Source organism: Zea mays, chromosome 4 (genome assembly GCF_902167145.1).
Source record: "Zea mays cultivar B73 chromosome 4, Zm-B73-REFERENCE-NAM-5.0, whole genome shotgun sequence".
In the NCBI taxonomy this organism is placed as follows: Eukaryota; Viridiplantae; Streptophyta; class Magnoliopsida; order Poales; family Poaceae; genus Zea; species Zea mays.
Window position 1 is genome coordinate 218209072 of NC_050099.1, and position 15083 is coordinate 218224154.

General features: G+C 42.9%; 1 pseudogene; it reads right to left on the bottom strand.

Moving 5' to 3' along the window:
- Nucleotides 1-13597: 13597 nt before the first annotated feature.
- LOC103655909 (vesicle-associated membrane protein 721-like) lies at nucleotides 13598-15007 on the bottom strand (annotated as a pseudogene).
- Between the last annotated feature and the right edge of the window lie 76 nt (nucleotides 15008-15083).

Consider the following 15083-nt stretch of genomic DNA (forward strand, 5'->3'; position numbering starts at 1 on the left):
GCCCGACCACATGGACAAGAGTGTTGCTCAAGAACAATCCAGCAGTGAAGGATATGAAACGCCTAGCGACCCTTTTCCTACCACTAGCATAGATAGGGCCGCTCGCCGTGAGTTGCAACGTGACCCTACTTATGATCCACAAGACCATGAGGTAAATTACACATCCTTAATTTCGTGTGTGTACCTAATTAATTAGCTGATTTCACAATGTCTATTACACATGCATGATTTCTTGTGCATTTTATTACATGAATAGGAGATCTTGTCTCAATTTCGTGTGATGCTCGAAAAAGTTGCGGCACGATACCAAGACGCACCGGAACCAACCCAAGACGCACCGAAACCGACCCAAGGCACACCGAAACCGACCCAAGGCGCACCGGAATCGACCGAGACAACCACCGAGAGGTCAAGGAAAAGGAAGCAGAGCGATCGAAACAGAGGTGACAGGGGGCTAAACAAGTTTCCTGACAAGACATATAAAATCGCAGACGTGAGCCCGAATGGTCAGCCCCTAGCTCCAGAAGAGGCACTGCCTAAGTTCCGGAATGCACTTGGGTTCTTAGTTAGAGATAATCTTGACATCACAATCCGACAGTGGAGAGATGTATCAGATGATGTCAAGAAACAAATGTGAAATAAGCTAATGACGAGGTTCGTTTTGCCCCGGGGTTCAGAAGAACTCGTGAAAAAATACACGATGAAGCAGTTTGCAATCAATTTCCGAAACTGGAGGTCTGAGATGAATACAAAGTTTGCAAAGAAAGACCTAGACCCGACAAAAAATATAAAATCTCAGCAGGTCAGTGGGCAGTATTTCTAGAGCAGAGGAGCAGCCCTGATTTCATATCGCTAAGTGAGGCAAATTCAGAACTATCTAAGAAGAACAAATACCACCACCACCTTGGCACAGGTGGTTACAAGCGTCAGGTTCCTAAATGGAGACAAGAAGACGCCGAGAAGAAGGCTGCAGGGTTGCCGACGCTGTCCGAGCAACTTGGTGAAAGGACAGCTAATTGGATCCGTGCTAGAAAACCAAGGGAAACTGAGTCTGGTGTATCTTTTGATGATCCCACTATCGAAGAAGCGGCAAAAAACATATATGCAATTGCAGCTAAGCAGAGCCAAGGAACATTTAAGCCACAAAGGGAGAGAGACATTCTAACAACTGGCCTCGGTAACCCTAAGCATCCTGGTCGTGTACGAGGAATCTCATCTAAGGAAGGATTCGGACCACAATGGGAAGGTCTGTACAAGAAACATGATTGATACAAGGAAGAGATGGCGAATTATTTTAAGGAGGAGGCCAAGAAAGAGTTCAAAGGCCTGATGTCTGAAATGCTATCGAATCCTCCTCTATAATTGATGCAGCAATTGGCGATGGCGAGTGCGATGTCCGTTCAACAGATGACCACTCCACAGATGCAAATAATTCCAGCAGCTCAACCGTCGGCTTCCACCGAGGGTACGACCATCCCAAGCTCTATCACGTCACCGGAAATAAGGTCCGCTATCCAGTTGATGACATCACAAGGCATGTGGCATGCACACTAGTTATAAGATATGGTATTAACAATCAGCGTACAAAGAAAGTAGCCACAGGCCTTGTGATCCCAGGACGCAAGTTCCATGGAAACAACATTCCAGAAGAATATTGCAGGGTAGAAGTGACGACAGTCGTCCAAGGATCCGAGGACGACATGCTAGACATCCCTGGGCCCGAAGGTATCGAGACACTTGGACAAGCTATCAAGAATTTTATCCTTTGGCCTCGAAGGGATGTCGAATTGGTTGATCCACCACGACAGCCGTCGTCGCAGGCCCAACTGTCTCCGCCTTCTCAAATTGTTGTTCCTATTGTACATCCATCATCACCTCCTCAAACTTCACATGTTGCTCCTCATCCTCTTTCTGACCCTCCTCCTCATCCTCATGCTGGTCCACCATCTCCGCCACATACATCGCCCTTCAGGGATCCACCTTCTCCACAGCCATCAAGGGATCCACGACCATCAAAGAAATCTAAAGTTTCTATACCAAAATTAGTGTCCCCGTTCGAGAAGAAAAAGAAGAGTAAATCCACTGCTGGCACAGCTCATCTTTTGAAAGGGATTGGACGGAGCCTCACGTCAGACACTATTGATTTGGCCGATCTCGAGGAGTCCACAAAAAAGGCTGAGGCAATGGCCGCAAAGATAAAGAAGCCAACTAAGGCAGATTATAAAAACGTGCCTAAAAAATATGTGCCGGGCAGACCACTACTCACTTTTGAGAAACTAAGGAAGGTCCCAGCTAATATTAAAAGGTTGCATGATTGGTACATGCGGGCATCTTTAGTTGGCATCGACACCATCAGTGTCAATATACGAGCCCATGCTTTTATTGGTTCAAATCAAAATGCCTTTGTTGCATTCGAGGACATGTGGTTAATGATGAACCTTCAGAGACTCGACGTGCAACTTGTAACCATATTTGCATTGTAAGTGTCACTACAAAAAAATGGTTTTGTATGACAAAAGTAAATTGTCACGTTTAGTACAAAATTGGTCATAAAAAGCATCTTATGACGAAAATGTTGCGTCATAAGGGTCGTCATATAACGACTGTCACATTATGTAACTTGTGACGACTGTTCAGAGTACCGTCACATATTGTTGCTATATATGACGGTGTTATTTGTCACATTTTTTCCAGTCAACGTGTCACCTAAAGTTGGGATCATCACTTATGGCACCCACAAACAGTGACGACACACTGAGCTTTCATGATAGCTCACAGAATCATAATACACAGAAAAGCCATCATACACAACATTCTCATCACATGTCATACACAATTCCAACACACTAGTTCTTCCACAATAGAGGTTCAAACATACAAAGGTTCCACCACAAACGTTTGAAGCATTCAAACAGATTGCACGTAGTTCTGACAAAGTTCTAACCACAAATATGTTCTAGCAAGGTAGAAAAACCTTAAGCAAAGGCATCATCCTCAGACTTGGTATGCATCCCTACCTCAATCTTTCTGAAGTTTCAGGACAGCTCGTAGCAGTGCATTGGTCTCTTCAAACTTGGTATGCATCCCCTTTACTTCCTCTTGGGCCTGGCGCAGCAAACTTTGGTTTTCTTCAAGTGTGGCCTGTTGAGCTTGTAGTTGTGCTTGCAACTCTTCCTACTTCCTAGCATCTTCCTCTCTTTCAGCTTGGAGTTTTTCCTCAAACTGATATAAGATTTCTTCAAGTGCGGCCTGTTGAGCATATAAAAAACTTGGGATATAAGATTTGCCATGAAATATTGGTACATGCCAACAGCAATACAACATAGTCAAATAATGGGCATATTGGACTAGACATAATGTTAATCATTGTTCTATCTCATCAGTCATCACAGACAAATAGTGTGCCTGACTAAAACAATTCACCTTAGGATCTCATAGGTAGTGAACAATTTCCTCAAGTTTAGCTTTAGCTTCGTCGAACCTCTTCATTCAATCCAAGCCCTGTATATAACCCAAAATTGAACAATGTTGAACGGGTGAAAGACCTAATAATAAACCTGTTGGGACCATGCTTCGTCGCCGAAGGTCCTGTAGGAAGAAACAACTTCGGCTGAAGCTGTCTGCACGTGATGACCGAAGGTTGCTGTTCATGAAGCTTCAGAATTGCAAACCGACTTAAAAGTAGAATGACCTTTTAGTCCACAAGTGTTTCAGTCATTGTTGTAAACTTTTATGAGGGGTATGATTGTAATTCCTCACAGGCTGTGTCTTGTGCCTATAAATAGTGAACAGTATTCCTTTACTGTTCATGCATTCCTGTAATTGCAATCACATCACTCGGGAATCATTCCTTGCCAAGGCAGAGGTATAAATGTATCTAATATTGTATTTGAATACATCAAGTTTATATAATACGTAAATGATGTTGTTTGTTTATAATTTACTTGTCTTTAATGCTTCATATCTCACATTATTTTATATAATCTTTGAGAGTTTAATTATGAAAATTCAACCTTCGTAATTGTGTTGTTTTAGCCTTCGTCCGAAGTTCATTAAATCCTTGAGGAAATAATGCTTCATCGGACGAAGGGCATTAACATTTAACATTTTATGTTGCCTTGTTCTTAATTCATAGCATTTGAGAACAAGTCCCCAACATTGGCGCCCACCTCTGGTGAACTCACTGCCACTTTTCTGAGCTGATGGCTTCGTTCAATATTCAAGCTGGAGCTGCTTCGGTTCTGAAGCTGGTACTCCCGATAACAGGCGGTTCATGTTTAGAACCAGCCAACAAGAAGCAGAAGAAGGAAGCACAGAGAAGGGTACAGCATGTCGGGGTGCAAGGACCCTTCATCAAGTCAAGATGGTCTCACATTCCTATTACCTTCTCCCAAGAGGATCTTCATCTCAAGGATTACCCACACAATGATGCTATGGTTATCTCTTGTGTTATCAAAGGATTTCTGGTCCACAATGTTTTGGTTGATACAGGCAGTGCAGCTGACATAATATTTGCTAAAGCCTTCAGACAGATGCAAGAGCCCGAAGATAAAATTCTTGATGCCACACATCCCCTCTGTGGCTTCGGAGGAAGGCAGATTGTAGCACTCGGCAAAATCTCAATGTCAGTGGCCTTTGGATTCATCAACAACACAAGGACTGAACAAATTATGTTTGATATCGTTGACATGGAGTACCCTTACAATGCAATGATTGGTCGTGGTACTCTTAATGCCTTCGAAGCAATTCTGCATCCAGCTTATCTTTGCATGAAGATACCTTCGGACCAAGGGCCCATTGCTATTCATGGAAGCCAAGAAGCTGCCAGAAGGGCCGAAGGAAATTGGACAGACTCAAAAGCAATCCATAATATAGATGGAACTGAAGCTTGTGAGCAATACAAGTTCAGAAGGGAAAAAGCTGCTTCGGCTGACCAGCTGAAACCCATGCTCTTATGTGGGATAGCAGAGCAGAAGGTGCTATTGGGATCTCAATTGTCCGAAGACCAGGAGAAAACCTTGATAAGGTTTTTGTTCAACAATAAAGATGTTTTTGCTTGGTCAGCCAATGATCTTTGCGGAGTTAACAGGGATGTTATTGAGCACTCGCTCAATGTTGATCCATCCTTCAGACCCAGGAAACAGAGGCTTCGGAAGATGTCTGATGACAAGGCCGAAGGTGCTCGGAATGAAGTGAAAAGACTCCTCAGTGCCGGAGTTATTAGAGAGGCTATCATCAAATATGGATGAAGAAGGAAGATGAACCAAAAACCAGCTTCATAACCCCTAGTGGGACATATTGCTACCTTCGGATGCCTGAGGGGCTTAAAAATGCTGGAGGAAGTTTCAGCAGGATGACAACAAAGGTTCTCCATTCTCAGATAGGCAGGAATGTACTAACTTATGTTGATGATATCATTGTAAAAAGCACGAAGCAGGATAACCACATTGCTGATTTACAGGAGACCTTCGCTAATTTTAGACAGGCTGGTCTAAAGCTGAATCCAGAAAAATGTGTCTTCGGAGTAAAGAAGGGGAAATTTCTCGGTTGTTTAGTTTCAACAAAGGGAATTGAGGCCAACCCAAGTAAAATCGAAGCTATACTTCGAATGGAGCCACTAAGTACAAAAAGGGGGCTCAAAGATTGACAGGAAGGCTAGCATCTCTCAACAGATTCATATCTAGATCAGCAGAGAGAAACTTACCATTCTTCGAAGTGCTGAAGACAGCTGAAGTCTTTCAATGGGGACCACTCCAGCAGAAGGCCTTCGAAGAACTGAAGCAGTATTTGATAGATCTAACAACATTAACTCCACCTACGCCAGGGGCTCCTTTGTTATTATATGTGGCAGCTTCGCACTCAGCGGTAAGTGCAGCACTTGTTCAGGAGAAGCTTGAAGGCCAAGTTAAAAGGCAGGCCCCAATATATTTTATATCCGAGGTTCTTAGTTTATCAAAGAAAAATTATACAGAGTTGGAGAAGGTACTGTATGCTGTCTTGATGGCCTCCAGAAAGCTTCGGCACTATTTTCAAGCTTACAACATAATTGTTCCTTCTTCACAACCTCTGAAGGATATTATGAGGAACCGAGAAGCTACTGGAAAGATTGGAAAATGGGCTGTAGAGCTCAATGAATTTTGTATTGATTATGTTCATAGATCTTCGATTCAGTCCCAGGCATTAGTAGACTTCATTGCTGATTGGACGCCAGGGGCTCAGGAGGAAGAAACAAATAAAGACGCCGAAGCATGGACAATGTTTTGCGATGGGTCTTGGGGAACCTTCGGAGCAGGAGCGGCTGCTGTGTTGGTTTCACCTTCCAAAGTTAAAACTTGTTATGCGGCAAGACTTGATTTTAGTTGCACAAATAACATCGCCGAGTATGAAGCTCTGCTTTTGGGTCTTCGGAAACTAAAGGCAATGGGAATCAGAAGGGCCATTCTTAAAACTGATTCTCAAGTTATTTCTGGTCATATTGACAAAAGTTACAAAGCAAGAGACCCGAAGCTTGAAAGGTATCTAGATACAGTCCGAAGGATTGAGGCTTCCTTCGAAGGTTTCTCTGTCAAAAATATTCCTCGTGGAGAAAATGAATACGCTGATCTATTGGCTAAGTCAGCAGCCCAGGGGCTGCCTATACCTTCGGAAGTATTTTTTGAAACAATAAAAGCACCTTTGGTCGAGCTTCTTGAAAGAGCAATCCTCAACATATCCCCTGCTTATAGTGAAGATTGGAGAACTGAAATCATCTCTTTCCTTCAGGGTAATTTTCTTTCGGACGACGAAGCTTATAACAGGAGAATAGAAGCAAGAGCTCGACCATATGTCATAATAGAAGGGGAGTTATACAAGCGCGGGGTCTGTTCGCCATTGCTCAAGTGCTTATCCAGATCCGAAGGTATAGAATTAATAAGGACATACATGCAGGTCTGTGTGGATCTCACATTGGATCTAGGCCCTTGCTTGGAAAAGTTTTTCGCCAAGGATTTTATTGGCCAAAGACAGCTTCGAATGCAGCGGATTTAGTTCAAAAGTGCGAAGGTTGTCAGAAATGTGCAAGAGATCAAAAACAACCTTTGTCTTTAACTCAATTAATACAACCCACTTGGCCATTGCAAAGGTGGGGTCTGGATTTGCTAGGTCCACTACCACCTGCACAGGGGAACTTAAGATATGTGGTGGTGGCAGTGGAATATTTTTCCAAATGGATTGAGGCAAAGCCCTTAGCCACAATAACCTCGTTTACTATTCAAAAGCTTTTCTGGCAAAACATTGTTTGTCGCTTCGGAGTGCCGAAGGCTATCACTGTGGATAACGGGACACAGTTTGATTCTGAAGCCTTCAGAGAATTTTGCAATCAAATCGGCACGAAGATCCATTTTGCATTAGTCCGACACCCAGAATCTAATGGACTTGTTGAAAGAGCCAATGGGATCATAATGACAGGAATAATGAAGTCAATCTTCAATCAGCCAAGGGGAAAGTGGCCAGACGAGTTAATCAAAGTGGTGTGGAGTCATAACACAACCATCTCAAGATCAACAGGCTTTACACCCTTTAAACTATTGTTTGGTGACGAAGCAATAACCCTAGAAGAGGCTAAAACAGGATCGATAAGGACAGTAGCTTCGGCAGAGGGCGAAAACGAAGCTGATTGCTCTGTGGAAAAAGATGCTATTGAAGGGATTAGACTTCAAGCTGTGGAAAACATCAATAAATACCAAGCTGAAACAATAAAATGGCGTGATAGAAAGGTCAAGCTAAAGAATATTGAACCAGGACACTTGGTACTTCGAAGAGTAGCTAACCCTGAAACAGTAGGCAAATTATAGCTGAAGTGGGAAGGCCCCTTTTTGGTAGTATCTTCGTCAAGACCTGGTTCCTACAGATTGAAGGATATGGACGGCAATGACATTCCTAGATCGTGGAATGCGGATGAGCTTCGGCGATATTATGTTTAGTTTGATGTAATTTTTTATGTTCTTTTTTGTGGCACCCTTTTCCTTTCCAAAGGGGGAGAAAGGTTTTTAATGGGGCCACAACATGTAATTTTTCTTTTCCTTATTTCAATTCTATAAGAGCGATATCCCCCAAAATGTAAATGTAAAAGTTGAGAACGCACCTTCGAGTGCAAAGAAAAAAGAAAAGAAAACAGGGAGAAGCTCAAAAGTCGTTCCTAAGGGAATGCAGAGCTTACAGCGAAAAATAAACGCTGATTCCGCTGAAAGTAAAAGGCGAAGAAGCTCCTAAGGGAGGCTTACAGCGAAAAATAAACGCTGATTCCGCTGAAAGTAAAAGGCGAAGAAGCTCCTAAGGGAGGCTTACAGCGAAAAGTCAACGCTGATACACCGAAAAGTAAATGGTGAAGCCGAAAAGTAAACGGCAAAAAGATTTTTATCATTCTTGAGGGGACGAAGGGCCGTGCTTATGGTTTTTTGAACATGTGTCCTAATATTCATTTGCACATAACATATCATCATGTCATTTGCATTCATAAAACATCCATTTAGACATATGTAGAGTCATCATCATGCTACACAAAAAAGACAGGTGCTTCAGAAAATAAGGAAAAGATTCGAAGGAAAAAGTTTCTATGCTTCGTTGTGTACGAAAAGAAGGGAAGGTGTTTTTCGCCTTCGGCTCAAAAGAGAAGTTTCGTCCACAGCAAAGCAGACTGGATGCGGTTATAGGAGGCAATATATTACAAGGTATGTACAAATTTACATAAGTTATTCCATATCTATATTACAAGAGTTTCTCTAAGAATTTTTGCAGGAAAGCGCATTATAAGCAATTTTAAGCTTCAGCTAAGGCTTCGTCTTCAGTTTTGTCAAACTTCAGCATTGTCAATCTTCAGCTTCGTCATCCTGTATATATCAAACAGCACAGTAAGAAAGGTACAAATTTCAAAGGAGAAGATAAAAGTAACAAACATAAGTTTCTTACCGGCTTCAGATGGCTTCGAGCTTCGTCGCGTGCCATTTTCCGCCCGCCATTTACCCAGATCTGGGTCATGAATCTATTTCCGATGCTTCTGGCTAAGCTTGGGATATCTAACAAATCTGAAGCTGACAAGCTGAAGTTTGGTCTGTTCACGATGTTTCCATGTGTGCAGCCAGCCTTCAAAAAAGCAGCAGCTGTGCCCCGAGAAGCTACCAGGGCGCAGAAGTCAGCGTGCCCACCAATAACTTCGTCAAGGGCATCAACTTCGTCTTCAATATGTTCTAATGTTCTTGGCAGATTTTCAGCTGAAGGTGTAAATTTGGAAGAGCTAGCTCCGACAGAGTGAAACATGTCCTTCAGCCGCTGCACACATCGGATGCCGAAGCTTAAGCATTTCTCCTGAAGTTCTGTAAAGGATTTCTGCAAATTTGAGTATTTATCCACTTCAGCTTTCAGGCTTGTTTCAAAATATTTCTTTTCTTGCTCGAATTTTTCTGATTGACGGAGCAATTCATTCTTTAATTTGTCATTTTCAGTTTGGACTTCAGCCAAAGAGCCCTCCATGGTCTGAATAACAAAATCCTTCTTTTCTAATGCACCTTCGTGCTCTTTGACCATGATTTCAAGATCTTGGATTGTGAAGTCTTTCTTTTTCAGATTGGCTTCATGATTTTCAACTTTTTCAGCCAAATCTTGAATGACGGCTTTGTTTTTCTCTTCCTCCAGATCTTGTTGCATTTTCAGAACCTTGCTTAATAATATGCTCTGTCGAAATGATCTTCGTTAGAACACGACCCAAAAGTTAATAATAATACTAATAAAATAACAAAAATATTCGTTACCTTAAAGTTAGCATAAAGCAAGCCTCCGGCGATGTGGTGTCGTTGGTAACGACACAAGTCCGCTTCCACCTTCGGCAAGCCAATGCTTTTGGAAAGGGTTCTGACAATTTTGGCCTAGGTGCGGTTCCGAAGGCACCTTAGTTTCCCTTCGTTCACCCCACCAAATAGCATAGCGCCTGATTTATATCCGCAAGATATGGCATATTTTTTCAACTCCTCTTTCTCAGCGTCTGTTAACTCTTGTCCAAGTAGGTCTTGAAAGTTAAAATCTTCTCCTTCATAAATTTCATCAATTTGCTCTTTCCCCTTCTCAGTTGCCGTATTCACTGCAGCCACAGTAGCTTCTTCTTCGGCCATTTTCAGGAGAATATTGTCAATAACCTCAAGTGTAGTTTCCAGGTTTGACTCTTTGGTGGCCCCGGCTTCGGCCCCGGTAGCTTCGGTTTCGCCGGTTTCAGCTTCAGTAGTTTTCATTCCAGTAGCTTCGGCTTCGGCAGTTTCAGCAAAGGCAATTTTCGGCACCGTTGCCGGTGGCGGCGTCTGGTGGATCACATCTGTTACTTGAATAATTCTCCGTTTTTTCGGCTTCGCAGGACTTTCTGCTGCCGAAGCTGCCTTGTCCTTCTGAAAAAACTTCGTCAGTTCCAGTGCCAGTGGACTTAGCCTGATAGGCAAGGGTTCAGTCATTACCTTCATAATCTCTTCTACTTCAACAGCAGAAGGAGAAGCAGGAATATCTTCTTCTCGGACCGGCGTTTCCGGCTCCGGGGATGCACCTTTTCTCTTTCTTGAAGTGGCCACCTTCAGCTCAAGATTTAACCCTTCAGCGCTAAGATTTTCAGAATCTTTCTTTTTCTTTTTGGCTACCTTGACGACCTCTTCGTCAGTAGCGCTGGCAATCCTTTTTCGCTTCGGGCCTCCGGCATCTCCGCCCAGTCGACCGTAGTCAGCGTATTCAAATCCTATGGCATCAAGCACCCTGTTCAGCCTTCGTTTCGGTCGAGTGCCGAAGGCCGCTGTCATCAGTTGGTCCTCTTTTTTAGAGTAGTTCCCAAGAATTTCATTGCTCATTATTTCAATTGTATCAAGCCATTCTTGGCAGGGTACTTTAAAATATTTCTTGAATTTATAATGATAAGGTAGCCTGACGAGTTCCCCCTCTTTCTTTTCCCCTTTAAGCTTCGGCATTGTCCACTCTTTCATCGTTGGAAAAACTCTGAAGGCCAGGAATTCTTGCACTAAATCTCTAGTGCCAATATGTTCTGCTATAATTTTGAATTCGCCCAGAGCAGCCCAAGTTGGACCTTCTACTACCATTTTGCATCGGGGTCTTGTTTCTCCGAAGATTAATTCAAGAGGGCTCTGAACCAGCTTCTCTTTATCTTCATCAACTTTGACATAAAACCATTCTGATTTCCAGCCTGCCGGCCATTTGCTTCGGTAGCTGATCACGGGAAACTTCGTGGTTTTCCGATAAGCAAAATTATAGCAGCCAAAATTTTCATGCAATCCATCTTTTCTGGCCTTAGTTTGGTAATGCAACTCATGAACTCGACAGAAGCTGTCGGCAAATGGCTCCACCGCCTGGCTTCGGAGAGCCCAGATATAGACGCTGAGCCTGACAATTGCGTTGGGAGTCAGTTGGTGAAAGTAGATACCAAATCTTTGCAGCACATCAGATATCATCCTATTTAAGGGGAATCTTAATCCAGCTTTCAGAAAGCTCTTAAAAATAACTATTTCATCTTTTTCTGGCTTCGGGGTAGTTTCTTCCCCCCGAAGCGAAGTAGCTTCTTCTCATTCTCACTGAAATAACCCGACTTCACCATCTTGGAGAAATCAGCCTTGGAGACAGTCGACTTCCCGAAGTCCAAGTGGCTGGGCTTGCTTGGCACGGCAATATGGTAATCATCATCGGAATCAGCTTCCTCAATATTTCCTTCTTCCACTTCGGCAACAGCTTCTTCTGTCTCGGCAGCAGTCTGCTCTGTCTCGGCAGTACGGATTCCTTCCAAGGTCACCAGTCCGGATCGTTGCATCGCTTCGGAGATAGGAACAGTCTCCGCTCCTTCGGCTTCGCCTCCCTCACGCTCAACTCTAGCGGTAAAGCGCACTCTGGCCATTTAATTCTGAATTTCTTGGGAACTAAAAAACTTTTTCTTCCGAAGCTTTTTCTTCTGACGAAGTAGGCTTTAAAACTGGAGCTTCGTCTGCTTGCGAGAGTCAAGCTTCGGCTATGGTTAAAAATTTTGGCAGCAAAACAGTGCAATAGCAATGAATGTTGTGGTAACTTCACACCTACCCGTCTGTTTATATAGTGCTGCAGGTAAGAAGGTGAATCGTCAGGATTTTTACACTAGGTAGACAGCTGCTTACACCCGCTGCACGGTGGACCGCAGAGACCAAATAGTAACCCTGCAGGGTGGGACCGCTACGCGCTCGGAAGCTGAATCGTTTCTCGACAACGAGCTCAGGGAAGGTGTTTTTCGGACCTTCGGCTTCCTGAAGCCTAAGAGACTTTTTTCACGGATCAAGCTCGTTACGAAAAACGATCTAGCACCGCGAAGGGGCTACTGTTGGGACCATGCTTCGTCGCCGAAGGTCCTGCAGGAAGAAACAGCTTCGGCTGAAGCTGTCTGCACGTGATGACTGAATGTTGCTGTTCATGAAGCTTCGGAATTGCAAACCGACTTAAAAGTAGAATAACCTTTTAGTCCACAAGTGTTTGAGTCATTGTTGTAAACTTTTATGAGGGGTATGATTGTAATTCCTCACAGGCTGTGTCTTGTGCCTATAAATAGTGAACAATATTCCTTTACTGTTCATGCATTCCTGTAATTGCAATCACATCACTCGGGAATCATTCCTTGCCAAGGCAGAGGTATAAATGTATCTAATATTGTATTTGAATACATCAAGTTTATATAATACGTAAATGATGTTGTTTGTTTATAATTTACTTGTCTTTAATGCTTCATATCTCACATTATTTTATATAATCTTTGAGAGTTTAATTATGAAAATTCAACCTTCGTAATTGTGTTGTTTTAGCCTTCGTCCGAAGTTCATTAAATCCTTGAGGAAATAATGCTTCATCGGACGAAGGGCATTAACATTTAACATTTTATGTTGCCTTGTTCTTAATTCATAGCATTTGAGAACAAGTCCCCAACAAAACCTAACATACTAACAAGCAGATTTGACTGCATAGTATGATGCCATTTCCTATAATACTAGTCCTTGAAAACTTGCTTGCCCATCCAGTGGATATTCACACCAGTTGATGAAACATAATCAAAGTCCCTACTGAAAATTTAACAAAAATAAGAGGCGTCTTAGAGAGTCAAAGCAAGAAGCATACGCCCAAACACCACGCTGACCACCAGTCTCCCCCATGACATGGTGTAGGAGAACATATCCAGAACCTGGAGTGTGCACACCAGCCTATAAAAGGGATATCCAGCAGTCAAATGCCAAGGTGCTAGGCAAAATATTTTGCTTATTCCATTCAAAGTGCCCTCACCATAGCTCCTATCACGGCGTCAGTTGCAAGAGTGGCCTTCAAAACCTCACTCTGCAGTAGACAGTAGTCAATGAGAGGCCCTTTTGTATTTATATTTGCATATGAACACTAACAAGTCGATGATGGTATTCTTAGGATTTGACATAGTATGCTGCTTACATGCTTAGATATATCTCAGCATTTATGGAAACGGATTGCCTTTCGAATCTACAGATATTACATGGATTTCCTTTCTAACCTATAGATATTCCGACATCTATGGATTTACCCTTCTAAGCGAAATGTACGCCTACAGCTAGAAAAGGGAAAAATAATACAATACTCAATGGAGCACTACAGAGTAGGATAAAGGAATGCATGAAAACCTGTGAGCGCAGATTCTCAGTCTTGTCAACAAGCACCTCAATCTTCTCTCCACGATCTAGGACCTGCATTTGGGAAACAAAACAATCAGAACATTCTTAAAGTGGCCATCAATACCAACAGTTAGATTGTATAGCTTGACCAATCCATAAAACATGCCTTTTCAATGTTTTCCATCATAACACCCTTGACTTCAGAAACCTGTGCCTTCACTTTGGCCAACTTGCTAACCTCTTCAGGGTGATCCACACAATACTGCATGTGCTCTTTAAGTTTTAATCTGCAGAAAGTACATATTGTTTTAAGAGGAACAACAATATAATCGCTGATTTCAAGACCTTGGTTATACATAACTGAACTCTCGGTTGAGGTTGTTAGCCGCAGCAGTAGCAGCTTTCCCGCCACCATACCTTTTTGTGAAATCCTCCTTAACCCTATCCATGAAAGCAATGGGAATTTGTTGCCCCACTGATTCAACAGCAACAATACAGTATGCTGCAAAGCAAAGTAGAGCAGTATACCTGTAAATTTATAATTTTTAAAATTTAAAATTGACCGACATGGCACTATTGCAACACAAATCAAGTTCTTGAGAAGTGTGGCGCTTTATGCCAGGGTGGTAGTCAAGCATTGTTGAGTTATTTTATAAAAAAGTTTAAAAAAAATAGAGAGACGGATAATGGAACCATGTTCGTAATGTAAAACTTTTGGCATCATCCATTGGCTAGTTTAAGTTGTGAGAACATACACCATTTTAGCATGTGAAGCAACACATACACACATTAATGTTTAATGGTCCAATACTAAATATTAGCAAGATTCAGCAAATACCACAGTACTACACGTGTCTAGAAATACTGTAAAACTCGACTCTAAAACCATGCCTACCATCTAAGGCATCACCAGGTAACTAAGAGTAACTAAGGCGCTCGCAGCTGGGAGCATGCTTCCCATTTCCCACATAAAACGAACTGTACAAACATGATCACCAACTGCAATCAAAACGACCTAACCGCGTAACAGCCAACTCTAGAAGATCTACACACAAGTGACCAAAAATCAGGACATATCGGATGCATCCTGACAACGAATCGCAAGCAAGGGCAACAAAAAGGAATATTGGGGAAGACAGGATAACTCACTGAATCCGTCTTCCACGAGGTAGTTGAAGGTGTGGCCATCGCAGTTGTAGGTGAACTTGTTGTTGCTTGCGGGGAGCTTCATGAGGCACTAGGAGGCGATGGTTGTAAAGTTGCCGGTGAACTCCGTGTACTCGGCTAGTATGACCGTGCCACGGGCCACGAACGCATAGATCAGCGACTGCTGCCCCATAGCTGCCTCCTCGTCTCAGTTGCCCCCCTCTTCCTCTGCTAGTGGACTTTGGCTCGCCGCCGATGACTTAGGCCTCGCCG